Here is a 19,921-nt window from a genome sequence, read left to right as displayed (position 1 = left end):
GAAAAGGTGATTCTTCCCCCAGTTTTACAAGTAATGTAAACTGTATTTCTCTAGTAAAATATCTTACTCCAATAATGCAATATATTCCAAAGTGCGTTTCTTTAAAAAACAACTCAGAGGATATTAAGAGCAGTTAACCAACCCCCAATTCAGTCTTTGGTTAAATAGCTTTGGAAAGGTTTTTTTAAAAAAGGTTTAGGAGGTTTCTTCATTGTAATACTTGTGAGTGTCTAAGTATGCTCCCAAGGTGTTAGAGCACACAGCGTTTACTAAAATTATTCGATCACTGAATCCTGTTTTCACTGAACGTTACAATTTGGGAACTGCAGCAATTTTTTCTCACATTGACCTGAAGGTCAAAAAAAAATTCCATTTATTTTACTTGTCAACAGATTCGGATACATTCATTAAAGAATTCTGTACACTTTTATTTTTTTAACTTTGTGCAATCAGTGTTATTTATGTTACGAAGTGGAGGTAACTGAGAATGTGAGGAAGACTGCATGTATTTAAATTCTAGTCTCTCCATAACTGACATATTACTGAAAGTGCTCTTACCGCTCAACCTCTGTGCTTTTTAAAAGTAGGAGTTATGTCTGTGTAGAAGACGGTTTGGTTGTAGAAATGGACAGACTGAGAGGTGCCACGAACACTAGGAGAGAATGATAATGACTGCTAGGAACACTAAGATGAAATATTCAGAAAAACATGCACATTTTGCCTTTAGTGCAAACTAGAAGATAAACATCTTTTTTGTGTTGTTACTGATGAGAGTAATCCCCTTATCCATTTTATGTTACATTGTATGTATTTTGTTTAAAATTTTGTCAGTGTTTCAGTTTCAACTGAAGTGAAACTTACGTTGTGATACGCCACTTCTGTAGTTAACTGTAGTCCCCCTTTTCTGCAGAAGATACTTTCCAAGACTCCCAGTGGTTGCTTGAAACTGAAGATAGTACTGGACCTTAAATAATCGTATATTTTTTCCTACACACATATCTATGATTAAGTTTGTTATAAATTAGGCACAGTAAGAGATTAACAACAATAACTATTAATAAAACAGAGCAATTATAACAATATATTGTAATAAAAGTTATGTGAATATTGTCTCGCTCTCAAAATATCTTGTACTATACTCACCCTTCTTCTTGTGATAATGTGAGATGATAAAATGTCCATTGTGACATGCCATTAGGCTACTATTGACCTTCTGACAATTAGTCAGGAGGATCATCTGCTTCCAGGCTGCAGTTGCCCACAAGTTACTGGAACTGGGGAAAGTGAAACCACAGATAAGGGGGAACTACTGTTGTAGTTTTAAAATTGGAACTGTTACTGTGTTTAAGTTACTTGAAGTTAAGACCCGGTTTGTCTGTCTACTGTTTTATCTTTGACATCTAGCGGAATGTCTGATCCATAGTAGGAACTCAGTAAATATTTCTTCACAAGTGATTTTGCGTGTTTATCCTTTTATGTTATAAGAATACTGTGTCACAGGGACAGAAATTAATTAATTTTCTTATTAAAATTTGTATTAATATGGCACACATACTGTTTTGCTAATTTTTCTCTAAAGCACTGAAACTTACATAAAATCAATAGCAAAACATAATTAGAAGCAACTTTGCCTGAATTTTAAGTGATTTCAGTTATGTGTCTTTGTAAGTTTTAGAAATAATAAAGATTAAGTTATATCATGTAGTAGATTACAGTGTGCATTAAATAAAATAGGTATTCTGTTAGTAACTAAAAAGTCATCTCTGACTATTGAAATAAAGTGATTCAATTTGATTGGCATAAATAAAGATCAAGACAAACTTGAGAAGAAATAGCTTTACTCCATTAATAAGTATAATCAATTTGCATAATTTTTTAATGAGAAGATGGTAGGAGAAAAGACTAAAACTTTCAGATGTTTTAAAAATTAATTCTTGATTAGTAGATACTATTTCCATTAAAGTATCTTGGACAGCTAATTCATTCTTGTTGCTCTGTGATTTATGCAGTTTTAAAATGCAGAATTAATGTATTTTCTCAATAATTTCCTTCTTCATCTTATGTTCTTGTTACACAAAGATTTTTGGTATTCATTTTTTAGGAGCTTTGCTTTTATCTTTCTGATCCACAGACCAGGGTTACTTCTGAATCTTCTCTTTTAATTCATCTCAGAGTTCTAATACTTCTTTCTGGGTCATTCTCATTTTTTTGACACTCATTTGAATGGAATAACTTCCTGTCTATTCGCCTTCTAGTCATTCATCTATAAAATTATTTCTAAGATCTGAATTCTGGGTATTCATTTTAATTTATAAATGTTAAAAAGTAGGACTTAATATTCTTTCATACCTCTGTGTCAGCATTTTCATAATAGAGTAACTAAGTAAATATTCTATCAGTATCAAAAATCTAATATTCCCTGAATAGTTTCATTTTAATGAATTTATATAAATCCCATTTTGTGGTTTTTCAAAGCCATGATAATGTCTGTGTCTTGAGGTCTGTATTTTTGGGGTCTGTTTATTTTGTAGTTTTTTAAAGTAATATGACAATTTACTAATTTTGATTTGGGTAATTCATGTGATTGCAGGTATAAGTAGAACACTGTATCCAACTTTGACTTTATGTAATTTTGAGGCATAGAAAATTGATTGAGCCATTTGTTCAGTTGTCAATTAAGTCAACCTTTGCAGAAATTACTCAGTTTACAAATTAAATAATTTTAACTTTAGTTTTTCTTCTTTCTTTCACTATTTTTTGTGTCAGTATCAAAATGAGGGACAGTTTGTATAAAGACAGCATAATATACATTACATGTAAAGAGCAAAACAAGTCTAATCAATTGGATTTGTTTTGAAATTTCACATGATAGCAGTTTTATTTATGATACAATACATAATAATAAATATACTTTAAAAATACTAGGAACATCTAAAATTTGAATGATCTCCATTAAGTGACCACTTAATATAATAAAATCGTCTTTGGTTATGAGGTCTTGTAGTGAGAAAAATTATGAAGAGGAAGTGTTTTTAGCATAGAGAACGTCATATGTTAAAGTCTTTAGGTAGCAAAGGATCTGAGGTACACAATGAAGTCGAGTGTGGGTGTAATATAGTGGACAAGAGGGAGTGTGGCAGGAGATGAGGTTCTGGAGGTTGAATTTAGGACAGTGGTTTTATAGAGAATGATAAGGGGTTTGGATCTGAGTCTCAGTATAAATGGGAAATACTGAAAAGTTTTAAACATGGGATAAATGATTCAATTTATGTATAAAGATCAATCTGGCTGTTCTATGAGTAGAGTGAGAATAGAAGTGGAGAGAGCAAAGCTATTAAATTTCATGAAGGACTGCTAGAGATCATGATGACTTGGATCAGGTTAATTATGTGAAGAAGTAGGGAAGTAGGTGTGGGACATATTTGGAGGTTGAAATGACATGATTTGTTTGTGGAGTAGATTTAGAGGGAGGTAGTAAGGAAGAGAATGGCTCAAAGATGACTGCCATATTTTGATTGGAAGAACAAAATGGGTGGTGATGCCATAACTGTGATCAAGAAGAAGAAAGGATAAACAGGTTAGCAGTAAAAACTGAAGCTTAAGTTTTCAACTTTTAAAGCTTTTAAGATGTCTATAAGTTAGCCAACTTTGAAGGAGAGATATAGATTGGCTGGAGGTACAACTTTTGGAGTTGTCAGTGTGGTATGGAAAGCTAGAAGTATAGATAAGATAACTTAATGTGTGATGAAGAGCAGGTAAGAAGGTCTGTGATTGAGTTGAGGCCTGAAGAATTTTCAGTGAGCACATCAGGAATCCAGAGATAAAAGGAGATAAAAAGACTATGGTTTCTGCTCTCAAATATTTTGCATTCATGCGGGAAAAACATGCTAAGCAATTAAAAACGATATTGTGGAGACTTCTGGTTTCCTTTTTGATATGTAAGGAATTTGTATGTTGTCATTCCCATCCTTACAATAAGAAAAAAGCTGAACAAACTGAAAACCAAAAACTCCTATTAGATCCATTAGAAAATTTAGGTCACAGAGCAAATCAATGCCCTGAAAGTTGAAAAGAGGCAAACAAAGAGAAGTGTAGCTTACTGGGATCCAAAACCACTGGAGCTGAGATCTAGTAGGAAAAAGAACTGTTAATTGATGAACCACTGAAGGCTGAGTGTTAACTGACTGAGAGTTAAAAATACCTGGGAGCTCAGGGTTAGGGGAACCTCAACCCAGTTTTGTGAATTTTACCTCTAGAAATCTCACCGGATTCTCAAGGTGAAAGAGAGTCCTACCAGGAGGAAGGGAAAAGTAACCATTTTGAAATATTCCCAGAGGTTTTCATTCTCAAGAGAAACTGCTTTACCAGAGCCTAACCAACATAAAAGAAGGGAAATCCCTAACAGCCTTTCTCTCTAGCCTTCTTGTCCATCCAAAGGGAAAAAGAAGCCAAGAAGCACTTGTGAAGGTCACAGCTGAGGGGCACAGGTCCAATAAAAGACTAAGACTTTTCTATAATAGGATTATAGAATGCTTTTCTTTCAAGTGGCAACTCAGGGATCCAGGCAGCTTCCATTTTGTTGGTAAGCCAACTGCGACACATAGCTATCAGTGTTGCTGCATCAGAGGAAGTGAAACAATGGAAAACTCATATTTATTCTTAATTGTATAAGATAGGAAGTGTCTTAGGTCATTTTTACTCACAGCTCATTGCCCAAGACTTGTCACAGCCTCTTAATTAACTGTAACGATGTCTACAAAGTTTTTCTGGGATCCTAAAGAGAGGTCACTCTATGTAATGAGCACTAATAATATTTACTACAGTTGGCTTACATTTGTTTCTCACTTATTGCAATGAGAGGGAAATTTCAGGATTACAAAAGATAAAGATTTGCCAAAGGAATGCTTTGTACCAAGGAAAACTCCAGTGTTAGTACCCATTTGTGGTACTATTGGTTCTACTGAAACTGCTGTAATGAGTTAGGATCAAGGTCTAATTTTTATAAGACTGAAGATTAGGATTAGTAATATTAAGAGAATCCAAATATAGACCTCTGGAAGGAAGGAAATTTACTGTATGTAATATGTCAAGGTACAGCTATTAAATTTTCGCATTTGGTATTTGGGATTACAGGGAGATTTTGCATTATTTCCTTAAAATAATGAATTTTTCTTGCCAATTATAATACCTCAACTCAGGTTCAAATAGGGTATATATTAATTACCTAATATGTGTCAGACAGTGCTCTAGGTAAAAGATGAATGGTCGTAGATAGACAATATGCATAAGAATAATTACATTATAATATATTGTGCAGAGGTACAACATAAGAGTGAGTGTTCGGCTCTGCTTGGTGGGGATCAGACAGGGTTTGTTGGAACGTGACCTAGTCTTGAATTCTGAAAAACTGTGTACTAAGTGAAAATAAATTATGTTCTGGTTGATGGAATAACGTGTGCAGAGGTGTGAAAAAGCATGATGTACTTGGAGAACTGTAGGAGAATGTTACTGTTCTAGTGTAAATGTTAGAGAAGAAGCAGCCATAGATTAAGCTGTAGAGCAAAGTAGGATTCAAATCATGAATGAATCTGTATGGTAGTAGTCCTGAGAACCATCTAGAAGCTTCTTTAAAAGTTAGCTTCTTGGATCCTACCATTTGTAACACATGGATGGAGCTAGAGTGTATTATGCTAAGTAGAGTAAGCCAGGCAGAGAAAGACAAGTACCAAATGACTTCATTTGTGGAATATAACAACGAAGCAAAACTGAAGGAACAAAATAGCAGCAGACTTACAGACTCTTTGAAGGGACTAGTGGTTACTAAAGGGGAAGAGTTAGGGAGGATGTTGGTAGGAAGAAGGGGATTAAGGAGCACTATAATTCACAATCACAATATAGGTTAAGTTATGGCAAGGCAGTACAGCACAGAGAAGACAAGTAATGACTCTATAGCATCTTACTACACTGATAGACAGTGACTGCAATGATGGGATGGGGACTTGATAATATGGGTGAATGTTGAAACCACAATGTTGTTCATATGAAGCCTTCATAAGATTGTTTATCAATGATACTTTAATAAAAAGAAGTTAGATTCTTGGGTCCCTATTCTAGAGATTTAAATTTAGTAGTTTGGGGTGGATTCAGGGAATCTGCATTAAAAAAAAACCCAAACCCTCCAGGTAATTCTGATAATCAGGAAGATTTGGCAATCAGTGTAAAATGTTATGCAAATATATTTTACTAGTTTATAACCTTGTAATTTACATGCAGTTTTTAAAAGTACATTTTCATATATTTACTAATATTAGTTATTATTAGTTATTTTGATATCTTGGTTGCTAGCAAGATAAATAGCAATTGTGTTGCTGTATCAGGTAATAATTCAGGGTTTACAGTTATTTACAGCAACCTCAGATTAAGTACAATTAAGTTCACACAAATTGTACAAAATTTTACACATTGTAAACAATATGATCATTTTTTTCTTTTTTTGTTATTGTTTTTAGATGAGGAGCAATGTGTTTTATCCACCCAGCAGTGCGTAAAAGTGTTTTATTTTCCTGATATCATTTTCAAAGAAGTACATTGTATTGGTTAAGCAGAAAGAAGTTGAAGGTAGAATATTTATAATGGCTTAGAAGTTTTTTTCTATTTATCATTTGTTTTCAATTGACTTTGTTAGATGTATTTCTTTAAGAAACAAATTTCAGAGAAGCAATAAAACATTCTTTCCCCTCAGCATCAGAGATGGGTACCTAGGTATTTAGGATGAATCATTTCCTAGTGTAATAATAACCTATAAGCGTATTTTCTCTTATTTTAAATACTGGTCTCTAGCATCAAGAATATTTCATCTTGTGAATGGAATAATCATTTCAATTCCAAAGATCCTATATCTAGTGTTTATATAAAGTTTTTTTTTTTCTTTAAGAAATGGATCTTCTGAATTTCATTGCCTTTTGGGTAGTGTTTATGATAGCATCGTGAAATAGAGAAGCAAAGCGATTTGTATTAAAAATTATATTAAGGATAAAGGATTAATATTACCTAAAGAACTTCATGTAAGTTTTGATATAAAGAGTATTTCAATGTGGTTTTTTTAATTGTGCAATAGTTGCAAATTGAGTTGGAGAAATATTGTCAGCCTAAAGAGTGAGGCAAATATGATTTGTTTGAGACAGTTTTATATTTCTCAACTTTGTCTTACCGATTTTTGTAACTTGTAATTTCACAAACTAAGTTGGATATTAGATAAAACGGGAAATAATCCTTAGCATGAAATTTGAGATATTCTCTCACAAGCTGCTTTTTCAGCTTCTTCTACTATATTTCTTCCCTCTTCTTTCCTCTTGCACACTTTATGCCAAATGAGAATATTTTCAACTTCCTGAATTCTCTATATGCTTTTAGGCATTGTATACAAAATAATGCAGGTTGTATCATTCTTTATTTTCTGCCTATCACGGTTTTGCACATCTTTCAAGTCCAGGATGTGTGGGATTTTACAAAACTAAAAAGTGTCCCTCTTCTATTAAGTCATGTCAGTACCATTCACAATTAATGGCTCTTTGTGCTTCAGTACCATTTTACATATATATATTTATTTAGTATGTGTTTCATTTTGCCTTGTATTATAGTTCGTTTACATCTATCTCATGTCTATACCTGTCCATAAGTATTATCCTGTCTTTCTGATGACAGTACTTGGTCATTTCAACTCTACATTATATTTTTGCTTCATCACTTGTTAAATGGTACACACACAATACACAGTTGTTTATTCATCATCAATTCAAATGTTTGGTAACTATTTACTAAAAACTTGACAATGGACCATGCATTATGCCAGTCAGTGGGATAAAATGGACATCAGAAACAGAAAAACAATCCTGTCCTCATAGATGATATTTTCTAGTAAGACTGATGGGCATTAATCAAATAATCATATGTATAAATAGAAAAAAGCAATGTGGAAATGTACTATACTGTAGTGCTTTGCAAATATTTAATGGAGGGATTTGACATAGACAGAGATGTTAAGGACTATCTTAAAAAGAAGTGATATTGAAGTGCAATGAGAATAATGAGGAGTTAAGGAAATTAAGAGTAGAAGATATGGTTATATAGGCCTCATGAAATTGTGGGGAACTTGCTTTTACTTTTTTTCTGAAACAACAAATGGAACATGATAATATCTTACAGAGATCCTTATTCCCTTTTTTATATGCATGCTTTTTTTCAAGTTTGTGACTCCTATGGACTCATTCTCAAATAATATTTTCAAATGCATAAAATATAATATAAACAATAATGGGGAGCCAAGTAAGTTGAAATACAGATCCATCCATGGATTTCCAACAAGCTGGATTACAAGTTAAGGTGGAAAAATTTGACTTAAAAATTCACCTGTGAAGCCATATAGTTGGTTATTGCTTTTGAGGATTGGCAATAAATGGACTCACCATGTTAGTAGGAGGGAAGACTCAACATTTTAAAGATGTCAATTCTCCAAAAACTAATCAATAAATGTAACACAACTTCAATAAAAATTCTACCAGGAGTTTCAAGAGAACTGGATGAAAGAATTTAAATACTTATATGGAAGAAAAACGTGTTACAAATAATAAAATGATTTTCAAAAAGAATAGCAAAGGGGAGGCTCCAATTTGCCCAGTAATCAAAACAACTTAAAAAGCCAAAGTACTATATATTTTGGAATATGTGGAGGTCCTTCCTCCCTCCCTTCCTTCTTTCCTTCTTTCCTTCTTTCCTTCTTTCCTTCTTTCCTTCTTTCCTTCTTTCCTTCCTTCCTTCCTTCCTTCCTTCCTTCCTTCCTTCCTTCTTTCCTCCCTCCCCCCTCCCTCCCTCCCTCCCTCCCTCCCTCCCTTCCTTCCTTCCTTCCTTCCTTCCTTCCTTCCTTCCTTCCTTCCTTCCATTATCCAGTTTGTTAGCACATAATTTTTCATAGTATTCTCTAATAATTCTGGTATTCTTTTTATTTCCTTCACCTTTTTGGTTAGGTTTATTCCTAGGTATTTTATTCTTTTTGATGCAATTATGAATGGAATTGTTTTCCTGACTTCTCTTTCTGCTAGTTCATAATTAGTATACAAGAATGCAACAGATTTCTGTGTATCAGTTTTGTATTCTGCAACTTTGCTGAAGTCAGCTATTATTTCTAGTATTTTTGTGGTGGATTCTTCAGGGTTTTTTATGTATAATATCATGTCATCTGCAAACAATGACAGTTTAACTTCTTCCTTGCCAATCAGGGTGCCTTTTATATCTTTGTGTTGTATGATTGCCATGGCTAGGACCTCTAGTACTATGTTGAATAAAAGTTGGGAGAGTGGGCATTCTTGTTTTGTTCCTGATCTTAAAGGAAAAGCTTTCAGCTTTTTGCTGTTAAGTATGACATTTGCTGTGGGTTTGTCATATATGGCCTTTATTATGTTGAGGTACTTACCATGTACACCCATTTTGTTGAGAGTTTTTAGCAGGAATGGATGTTGAATTTTGTTGAATGCTTTTTCAGAATCTATGGTGATGATCATATGGTGTTTGTCCTTGTTTTTGTTTATGTGGTGGATGATGTTGATGGATTTTTGAATATTTTACCATCCTTGCAGCCCTGGAAAAAATCCTACTTGATCATGATGCATGGTCTTTTTTATGTGTTTTTGAATTTGGTTTGCTAATATTTGGTTGGGTATTTTTACATGTATGTTCATCAGGGATATTGCTCTGTAATTCTCTTCTTTGGGGTATCTTTGCCTGGTTTTGGTATTACAGTGATGCTAGCCTCATAGAATGAGTTTGGAAGTATTGCCTCCTCTTCTAATTTTTGGAAAACTTTAAGGAGGATGGGTATTAGATATTCACTAAATGTTTGATAAAATTCAGTGGTGAAGCCATCTGGTACAGGAGTTTTGTTCATAGGTAGTTTTTTGATTACCAATTCAATTTCATTGCAGGAATTTGTCTGTTCAGATTTTCTGTTTCTTCCTGGGTCAGTCTTACAAGGTTGTATTTTTCTAGAAGGTTGTCCATTTCTTCTAGGTTATCCAGTTTGTTAGCACATAATTTTTCATAGTATTCTCTAATAATTCTTCGTATTTCTGTGGTGTCTGTAGTGATTTTTCCTTTCTCATTTTGGTTCTGTTTATGTGTGTACACTCTTTTTTTCTTGATTAGTCTGGCTAGGGTTTTATCTATTTTGGTTATTTTCTGAAAGCACCAGCTTCAGCTTTCCTTGATTCTTTCTATTGTTTTATTCTTCTTGATTTTATTTATTTGTGCTCTGATCTTTATTATGTCCCTCCTTCTACTGACTTGCGGCTTCACTTGTTCTTCTTTTTCTAGTTTCATTAATTGTGGGTTTAGACTGTTCATATGGAATTTTTCTTCTTTTCTGAGGTAGGCCTGTATTGCAATATACTTCGTTCTTAGCATGGCCTTCACTGCATCACAGAGATTTTTCATTGTTGAGTTATTGTCTTTTGTCTCCATATATTGCTTAATCTCTGTTTTTATTTGGTCATTAATCCATTGATTATTTAGGAGCATGTTGTTAAGCCTCCATGTGTTGTGGACTTTTTTTTCTTTGTGTAATTTATTTCTAGGTTCATATCTCTGTGGTCCAAGCAGCTGGTTGGTACAGTTTCAACCTTTTAAAATTTACTGAGGCTCTTTTTGTGGCCTAGTATGTGATCTATTCTTGAAAATATTCCATGTGCACTTGAGTAGAATATGTATCATGCTACTTTTGGGTGGAGTGTTCTGTAGATGTCTCCTAGATCCATCTGTTCTAATGTGTGGTTCAGTGCCTCTGTCTCCTTACTTATTTTCTGTCTGGTTGGTCTGTTCCTTGTAGTGAGTGGTGTGTTGAAGTCTGCTCAAATGAATGCATTACATTCTATTTCCCCTTTTAATTCTGTTAGTATTTGTTTCACATACTTAGGTACTCCTATATTGGGTGCATAGATATTTATAATGATTATATCCTCTTGTAGGACTGACCTCTTTATCATTATGTAATGTCCTTCTTTGTCTCTTGTGACTTTCTTTGTTTTGAAGTCTATTTTGGCTGATCTAAGTACTGCAACTCCTGCTTTTTTCTTCCTATTAGTTGCATGAAGTATCTTTTTCCATCCCTTCATTTTTAGTCTGTGTATGTCTTTGGATTGGAAGGGAGTTTCTTGTAGGCATCAGATAGACAGTCTTGTTTTTTTATCCATTCAGTGACTCTGTGTCTTTTCACTGGTGCATTCAGACCATGTACATTTGGGGTGATTATCAATAGATATGTACTTTGCCATTGCAGGCTTTAGATTCATGGTTCCCTGAGGTTCAAGGGTAACTTCCTTACTATCTAAAAGTCTAATTTAGATTTAGATGGTTTATGGGAGGTAAATTCTCTCAGCTTTTGCTTATCTAGAAATTGTTTAATCCCTCCTTTAAATTAAAATTATAATCTTGCCAGGTACAGTATTCTTGGTTTGAGGCCCTTCTGCTTCATTGCAACAAATATATGATGCCACTCGCTTCTGGCCTATAAATTTCTGTTTAGAAGTCTGATGGTAGCCTGATGGGTTTTCCTTTGTATGTGATCTTTTTTCTCTCTCTGGCTGCTTTTAATAGTCTGCTCTTATCCTTGATCTTTGCCATTTTAATTATTATATGTCTTGGTGTTGTCTTCCTTGGGTCCCTTGTGTTGGGTTATCTGTGCACCTCCATGGTCTGAGACTGTCTCCTTCCCCAGATCAGGGAAGTTTTCAGCAATTACCTTCTCAAAGGCACTTTCTAACCCTTTTTCTCTCTCTTCTTCTTTTACCCCTATAATGCGAATATCATTCCATTTGCTTTGGTCACACTGTTCTCTCAGTGTTCTTTCATTCCTAGAGATCCTTATTTCTCTCTGTTCCTCAGCTTCTTTTTATTCCTCTTCTCTAATTTCTATTCCATTCACCATCTACTACATGTAGTCTGCTTTTAAATCCTTCCACTGTAAGTTTCATTTCAGATAATGTATTCTTCAATGTTTGTATCTCATTCCTGAATTCCTCTCTGAGTTCTTGAATATTTTTCTATACCTCCATGAGCATGTTTATGATTTTTATTTTGAAATCTCTTTCAGGAAGATTGATAAGTTCAGTTTCACTTGTCCCTTTTTCTGATGTTTGTGGGATTTTGGTTTGAAGCAGGTCCTTTGACATTTCATATGTGTGGCTCCCTTTAGTGCCCAGAAGTTCTACTCTCTGGGGCTGCTCAGTCCCTGGAGTGATGTTGCAGGTCGCAGGGCAGCGACACTGGTGCCTGGGGGAGGAACGAGCTGTTTCCTGCTTCCCAGCTGCTATGCCTGTCTCCACTACCAGAACCACTGGGCTAAGGGCACAGGTGTAAGCCTCTATGCTTTGTGTTTGTACCTGCCATAGGCAGGGCCTCCATACATCTGGCCTGATGCCAGTGCAGGGGCTGCCAGTTTGCGAGCTGGTGCCAGCTGCATGGAAGGTTCAGCAGGCTGCGTATCATAGTGGGGGGCCTTGGAGCTGCATAGTCAGCCAGGGTTATGGAGCACCTGAACTCCTGAAAGTGCCCAATCTGTTGGGCAGAGTGTGCTTGGACAGTTTTGTCCACCTGTCCTTTCTTCTGAGCAGCAATCTCTGTGCAATCATTGCCCCTTTAGCCATCCTCTCATTGTTAGGAAGTCTCTCAGACTGCCCACCTTTCTTATGTCTCAGAGCAGCTGGATGTTGATCCCTGTTTTCCACAAGTGGCTAGAATCTCAGTCTCTCTAGGTATTCCTCCTGTCTTAGCTTTCCAACCCCACTAATCTGCAGAGCACTATGCAATGTATGTTGTGCTCTCAGAGCAGCTCTCCAGGGCTGGGTGTTCAGTAGTCCTATGCCTCCACCCGCTCCCTGCTCTGTTTCTCTTCCTCCCACCAGTGAGCTGGGGTGGGGGAAGGGCTTGGGTCCCACCGAATCACAGCTTTGGTACTTCACCCTTTTCCATGAGGTCTGCTCTCTTTCTCAGGTGTAGGCAGTCTGCTGCAGCCTTCTTTCCTGTTGTTCTTTCAGGATTAGTTGTATTTGCTATATTTTCATATTATGTGTGGTTTTGGGAGGAGGTTTCTGTCTCACCTCTCACACCACCATCTTTAAGGCAATTCTGGAGTTCTTTTTTATTTTTCCTCCCAGACAGGTCTCTAATAAAAGACAATTGCTTTGTGTTCTTATTAAATCTGTCTTATTTTGTGAAGCCCTCAGTTTCTTTAGTTTGAACTATAAAGTATTGTTTGGAGAAGACACAGTATCCTAAAAGGACCTTAAATAAGCATGCCTATATCTATAGAGGTTACCTGATGGAATCTGTGAAAAAGGATATAAATATATTTGCATCATTTGAGAAATTCTCAGAGGTATGACCTCACAGTGACTAGTGTTGGAAGATGTAGTAAACAAAATTTTTAAAGATTACTCTAACAGAGGGGTAGTGTAAGTGGTCAGCTTATGGAGATCATGAAAACACACCTATAAGATGAATGGAAAAACAACATTAGCAACAAAAACATATGGGGGTGGATATAAATGATCAGGAAACAGCAGGATTACCAGGAACTAACATGTTGAAAATGTTCCAGTATCTCAAAGAACTCATAAGTGAAGAAAATTGACTTTGGGAAACACTGAGTTCAAGAGTTGCTTTAGTGACAATGGAGGCGTTGATATGGAAAACACACATAAAAAATTTGGATGAATAGCTTTAGGAAATAAATTGGAAAAACCAGTATTTCTGAATTAATGTATTATTGTATATGTCTTTAAAATATTTATTTATAATAAGTTTCAAGTTAAATAGGAATTTTACTTTAAATTTGCCTCATCTATATCAGGGATCTGCGAAACATGGTCAGTGGGTCAAATCTTGACTGCTGCATGGTTCAGTAAATGAAATTTTATTGGAACACAGACAAGCTTACTTGTTTATATATTATCTATGGCTCCTCCTGCATTCCAGTGGCTGAGTTGAGTAGTTATAATAGAGACCCTATTGCTCACAAGGCCTAAAATATCTATTGGTTGGCCCTTTACAGAAGAAGTTTGCTGGCCTCTGATTTACATTACTGGAAAATTATACATTCAAGTTTATATATTTAAAATCTTTTAGACCTTTCATTGTTTTTGGAGTTTGGTTCTGACCGTGTTGTTCTGGAGTAGGACATAATTTAAAAAACCTGAAGAAATAGAATACTGAGTCCATAAATAGCTCTACGCACATGTGAGAACTTAGTATATGATAGATTGCCATCACCCATCAGTAGAAAAGAGGATAGACTATTTAAAGGTGGTGGGCAAGTAGAATCTCTATATGGAGAAGATTGAAATTAAATTCTTGCATCATATCAAATATAAAAATAACTTCAGATCGATTAAAAGCCTAAATGTAAAGGACAAAATTATAAAGCTATTAGAATAAACTGTAGAATTTTTTGTGTCTGACTTAAGGATAAGTAAGGTTTTTTTATAGTAGCCACAAAAACCACATACCATGAAGAGAGAAATAGATGTATTTGACTACATCAAAATTAAAGATTTCAGAATTACAGTTTAACAAAGGGCACCATGTACAAAATCAACAGTTAGATGTCAGTCTAGCATATTATGCTTAATTTATAAAGGATTATCATATAGACTGTGTAGAGTACTGCAAATCAGCAAGAAAAATACAGGAAATCCAACAGTATTGGTAAAGGATGGAATGAGTAGGCAATTCATACGAGGAGCAGTCAAATTGTCTGGACTTCATGAGGAGTCAGAAACACATGAATTAAAAAAATGGAATATCAATTCATAGGTATCAAAGATGTAAAAATTTTAAAAGTTGAATCATGTCATATATTGGCATAGACAAGAGAAAACTGGAACCTTCATACCCTGCTTGCAGGTATGCTAACTGGTTTAAGCCATTTCAGAGAGCAGTTTAGAAATATTTAGTGAACTTGAGTATGTATTATATTCCTGCATGTGTACTCCAGAGAAAACTGTATATGGGTTTCTAAATATTTCATTACAGAAATATTACAGTAGTAAATGATAAAAGGCCAACTAGAAAAGTAAATGTATGAATAAAATGTGGCTTGTGGAAATAGGGAACATTATACAGCCATTAAAATGCATAAACTAAATGCAGAAACAATAGTGATAAAGGGCATGGATTCTGGAGCAACACTGAATTTGAATCTGACTTTAACACTTATCATCTGTGTGACCACGAGCAAAATTAATTCTTTGTACAATAGGAATAATAATAATAGTACTTGTGTGATACACAGTAAGTACCATATGCAATAGCTATAATTTACTTTATACATAGATTTTAATATAAAAATGTAAAAAAGGAAAAAAGTGTGAAGTTGGGTATCAAATATAAGAAGCAATATAAATAAGTGCAATTTATGTAAATCTACAATGCCAGTCACCTGATGGAAAGGAAATCACACTGGGGAAGGGAAAATATTTAAAATCGGAGCCAAGCATGGATCACTATTCCCAGACTTAGTATCAATTCTATATTGGGTACCTAGGGTTTAAAAAGAGAGAGAGAAGGAAAAAAAAGAAAATGGTGTGCATTGCAAATCCATTCTAGGCAGAGGCAATAGCATATATGAAATACAAAGACCCTGTAATGAAGTGAACCATGGTGAATCAAAAGCACAAAAGAAAGCCAGATGGCTTAACAGGAGGGAAAAGAAACATTGTAAAAATGAGGTCGAAGAAGTGAATGTACATCAGGACATTCGAGCTTTGTAGGTTTTCATAAGAAGTTTTTTCTTCTTAAGAGCAATCAGAAGTCATCAGAGTATTTTAAGCATTGCTATGACAATTAATTTGTTTTAGGAAAGATAATTTTTTCTGTAGTATACATAGTAGATTGAAAGGGAGAATTGTGGATGTGAACAGCTTAGTTATATCGTGGTCCTTGTTGGAAACAAGTTCTATGGTATTGAAGTTGCTATGGAGACAAGTTAAGTAGTCAAGGTACATTGTAGGAAGTAACATTGAAAGGACTTAAGGATAGATAAATTATGCATTTGAGGGAGAAAGATATTTCCAGAATAATTCTAGATTTTAGGCCTGTATAATTGAATGGTGGCACCATTTACTGAAATAGCGAACACTGGAAGGGATTCTGGTTTGCATAGGAAAATTAAGAGTCCCATTTTACACATAAGGAATTTCAGGGGGCATTGAGATGTCAAGTGGAACTGAATATTCAAGCACAGAGGAAAAGTCTGAGCTGGGGATTTACATGTATAAGTAATTTATATATAGGTAGGAAGCCTTAGGTATGGGTTCATTCTATAGAAGACATTACAGAATGGAAAGAGAAGAGTGCCTGAGTCCTTCAAAGGAGGAAGAAATGAAAGGCCATAGATACAGTAAAGGCAGGAGAGTGCTATGAAAACCAAGGTATTAGTGAACATAGGTGAACATAATTTCAAGTATTGTTGAGAACTCAGTAAGATGAAGAATAAAAAATTTCTCTATTAATTTTAGGTACAGGATGACCATTGATAAACTTGTGAGAATTAGGAATTTGATGGTAAACTATATTAGATTTGTTGAATGACTGGGGTGAATAAGTAGAGATGGAATTTTGCTTATTTATAAATGGGAAGGGACATATGCTCCTCTTGGCCAAGAATGTAGTTAGCTCCACAATCTGCCTGTATGCCACCACTTCTGCATTTTGTAGAACTGGAAAGATGAATACACAAAATCTCTCAAAAGGCCTTCTCTTACTACCTCAAACTATTTTAGTCAAGTCCTGCAGCTTCTCATTCTCTTTTCTCCCCACAACTGAGCATTTGATTCCAACCTGCAGCCTTAATAATGCTGCCGTCTCTGGAATTTCTACAGTTCTTACATAGGAGAGTTTTAAATAGTTCTAATCTAGCACTTTGGGATACATAATTTTACTTTGCTACTAATGTAAACTGGCCTTTGCCCCATGTGTGAGATGGGGCTTTCACTTCCCTTGAGGCATTATATATTAGAGTGCAGTTCAATTAGCAAGATGCCTGCTTCTCCAGTACCTGTAGAACTGAAAGGAAGCATTGTTCTTTCCAGTTTTCTTCCTTTTTCCTCTTTCTCTTTCTTTCAGTGGAGTTCAGCCATTTATTGAGAGTATGCCAGAGATCCTAAGTGTATGAACAGGTATGCTGTAGGGAATGTATAACGTTATCTCATACGTAGAAGGACAATTCTTCTAAACAAACAGTGGGAGAAGAACTGATGGCAGAGCCCATTCAATGTTTCACTTAAAATCATGCCTATTCCAGTAGCTATTTCATGGGCTTGAACCTCTGTTGCGGTGCTTGATTCATGTAACAGAGTTTCACTTAAACCTGGTGGGAGATCATCAGGGAGAAATAGTATATTATCTGAAGTTCCAGGAAAAGTCAGTAAAACTGGTATTGCTAGTATCTGAATTTACTGGATGTTAGGTATGAAATTGGAAATATGCTTTGTGATTATGAGGACTCAGTTTTAGAGCTCTATTTTAAATTTGTACTGATTTTAAGTTAGCACTTTGAAACTAATTTTTAGAGTCAGATTTTTTGAGGTATAATTTATTTACAGTAAAATTCAGCCCTTTGAGATATATATTTCAGTGAATTTTGAAAACATAGTTATAAATCTACCACCATAATCAAGACATAGAATATTTCCTTCTCTCCAAAAAGATCCTGTCTCATTTGTAATTAATCCTCTTGTTTTATACCAGCCCTTAGCAACCATTGATCTGATTACTGTTCTCATAATTCTGCCTTTTCCAGAATGTTATATAAATGAAATCATATATAGAAGCGAACAAACTATGGCCTATGGGCCAAATCTGGTCATTGCCTGTTTTTGTATAACTAATGAATTAAGAATAGTTTTTACATTTTAAAATGATCAAGAAAATTTTTTAATAATAACATTTGAGGCTATAAAAATGAGAAGAAATTCAAATTTCAGTGTCCATTAATAATATTTTATTGGAACACAGCCACACTCATTCATTTATATCTTGCCAATGGCTTCTGTCTGGTTCATATTTTTTATATCCTATTGAAGGAATACTTGCCTGACCTATATAAGGAGTGTTTGTTTAAAGATCACAATTTTCTTGAATGTTTTCTTCTAGAAGTTTTATTGTTTTTAGTCATTATAGTTAGTTCTATAATCCATTAAGTTGATTTTTATATAAGGTATGAGGTATGAGTTGAGGTTCACTTTTTTTACACATAGATTCCCAATTACTTTTTGCATGCATGAATTTCCCATTGTTGACCTGACTATTCTTTCTCCACTGAATTACCTTGGCACCTTTTTAAAAGATAATTAATTAATGACCATCTAAGTATTAGATTATTCTGGGCTCTATTCTGCTACATTGATATGTGTGTTTATTCTTTGCCAATACCATATTGACTTGATTACTTCTGTAGTTTTTGAAGTAAGTCTTGAAATCAGGTAGTTTGAGTCCTTCCACTTTCTTTTTCAAAATATTTTGCCTATTCTTGGAATTTTGCTTTTCCATATAACTTTAGACTTAGCTTGTTAATTTCTTCAAAAAATCATGCTGAGATTTTGATTGAGATGACATTAAATCAGTAGATCAATTTGGAGAGAATTGTTATCCTAACAATAATGAGTCTTCTTGTTATACAGTATATTTTTCCTATTTACATGTCCTTTGATTCTTTTTCACCATGCAGGAGGGGTAAGGGACTTCTGCTATGTTTTTCTATTGTCCATCTTTGACAGGCCCTTCAACTAGGGCCTTACAGATAAGGCTTGCACAGAGTTCTTAGCCTCTGCTTCCCATGGGAGAAAAATCTACCTTGTATCTTTGGTTTGGAGTGAGAGTCTGCACTCCTCCCCTAGTGATAAAAGGCCTTTGATATTTGGGTTGAATTTTCATGAAGATGCTTTCTTGTCCTTCTTTCACAGGTAGAGTGTTTCTAGCTTTCAGTCTTATCCCTGGCTGCAGGGGGTCTTTGGCTTTGCCTGTGGGATGACCAGAGTATACCCCTCTCTTTGTAGCTTAGAGCTTTGGCTTTTTTAGGAGTGATTGTCTGGGGAATTGTGCCTATGCTCTAGGAGCCACTGGTCACCACTTTTACATTTGTACCTGTGGATCCCTGAAAGATTCTTTGTTTTTCCACCCTACTCCTAATCTTCCTCATGAGTAACCAGTGGAGGCCTGCCGAAAAGTGTTTGTGAGTGAATGTGAACTTCCCTTGAATCTGGGCCCCTAGTTATTCCATACTGTCATGATAGTTCATGCTTGGCCTTTTACTATTTGTTAAAGTTTTAACTGATTTCCTCTTGCCTGGCTGTATGGTAGCCTCCTCTTTTTCCTGTGCTCAGCCAAAGGTGAAACAGTATGTCCTGCTTTTCTTTGGAGGGCTTGTTGCTTTTTGGAGGTGAGATTGTTTGCTTTATAACCTTAACTCTCAGATGGGCTCAAGAAAAGTTACGATTTTATAAATTATTTAGCCTTTTGTCATTTTTAGGATGGGAGTGGCATTATTTACAGTTTTGTAATGCTAAGCAGAACTAATCACAGTTTTAAATTATTTTTTATTTTCCTTATAAAGATAGTAGAAATGAAAAGTTTTATCACTATTATTTTTAGCTAGAGTAAATAATGCCTTTTATTTTAATTTTTCTTATCCTTTATTTTATGGTAAAACTTGGCCTTTTAGTTATACAGCCTTATTTAGTAGACTCCTAATATTTCAGTGTTTTTATAGCCAACTAATGTCCAGACTGTTAAACAGATTTAAACAATTAGTGAGAGCACTCATCCAGTATTCTTCCCTCTGTTTGGATTTTTAAGATCACTCCAGTTGAGATTCTGT

The 19,921-nt window shown here is 34.9% G+C and overlaps 1 protein-coding gene across 29 annotated transcripts in view; it reads left to right on the top strand.

Annotated features, from left to right (window-relative positions):
• RIMS2 (regulating synaptic membrane exocytosis 2) overlaps positions 1-19,921 on the top strand; it is a 578,477-nt gene that overhangs the window by 97,461 nt on the left and 461,095 nt on the right. The window lies entirely within an intron of this gene.

This window comes from Manis pentadactyla, chromosome 3 (assembly GCF_030020395.1).
Source record: "Manis pentadactyla isolate mManPen7 chromosome 3, mManPen7.hap1, whole genome shotgun sequence".
NCBI lineage: Eukaryota > Metazoa > Chordata > Mammalia > Pholidota > Manidae > Manis > Manis pentadactyla.
This window is presented reverse-complemented; position numbering and strand designations above follow the sequence as displayed.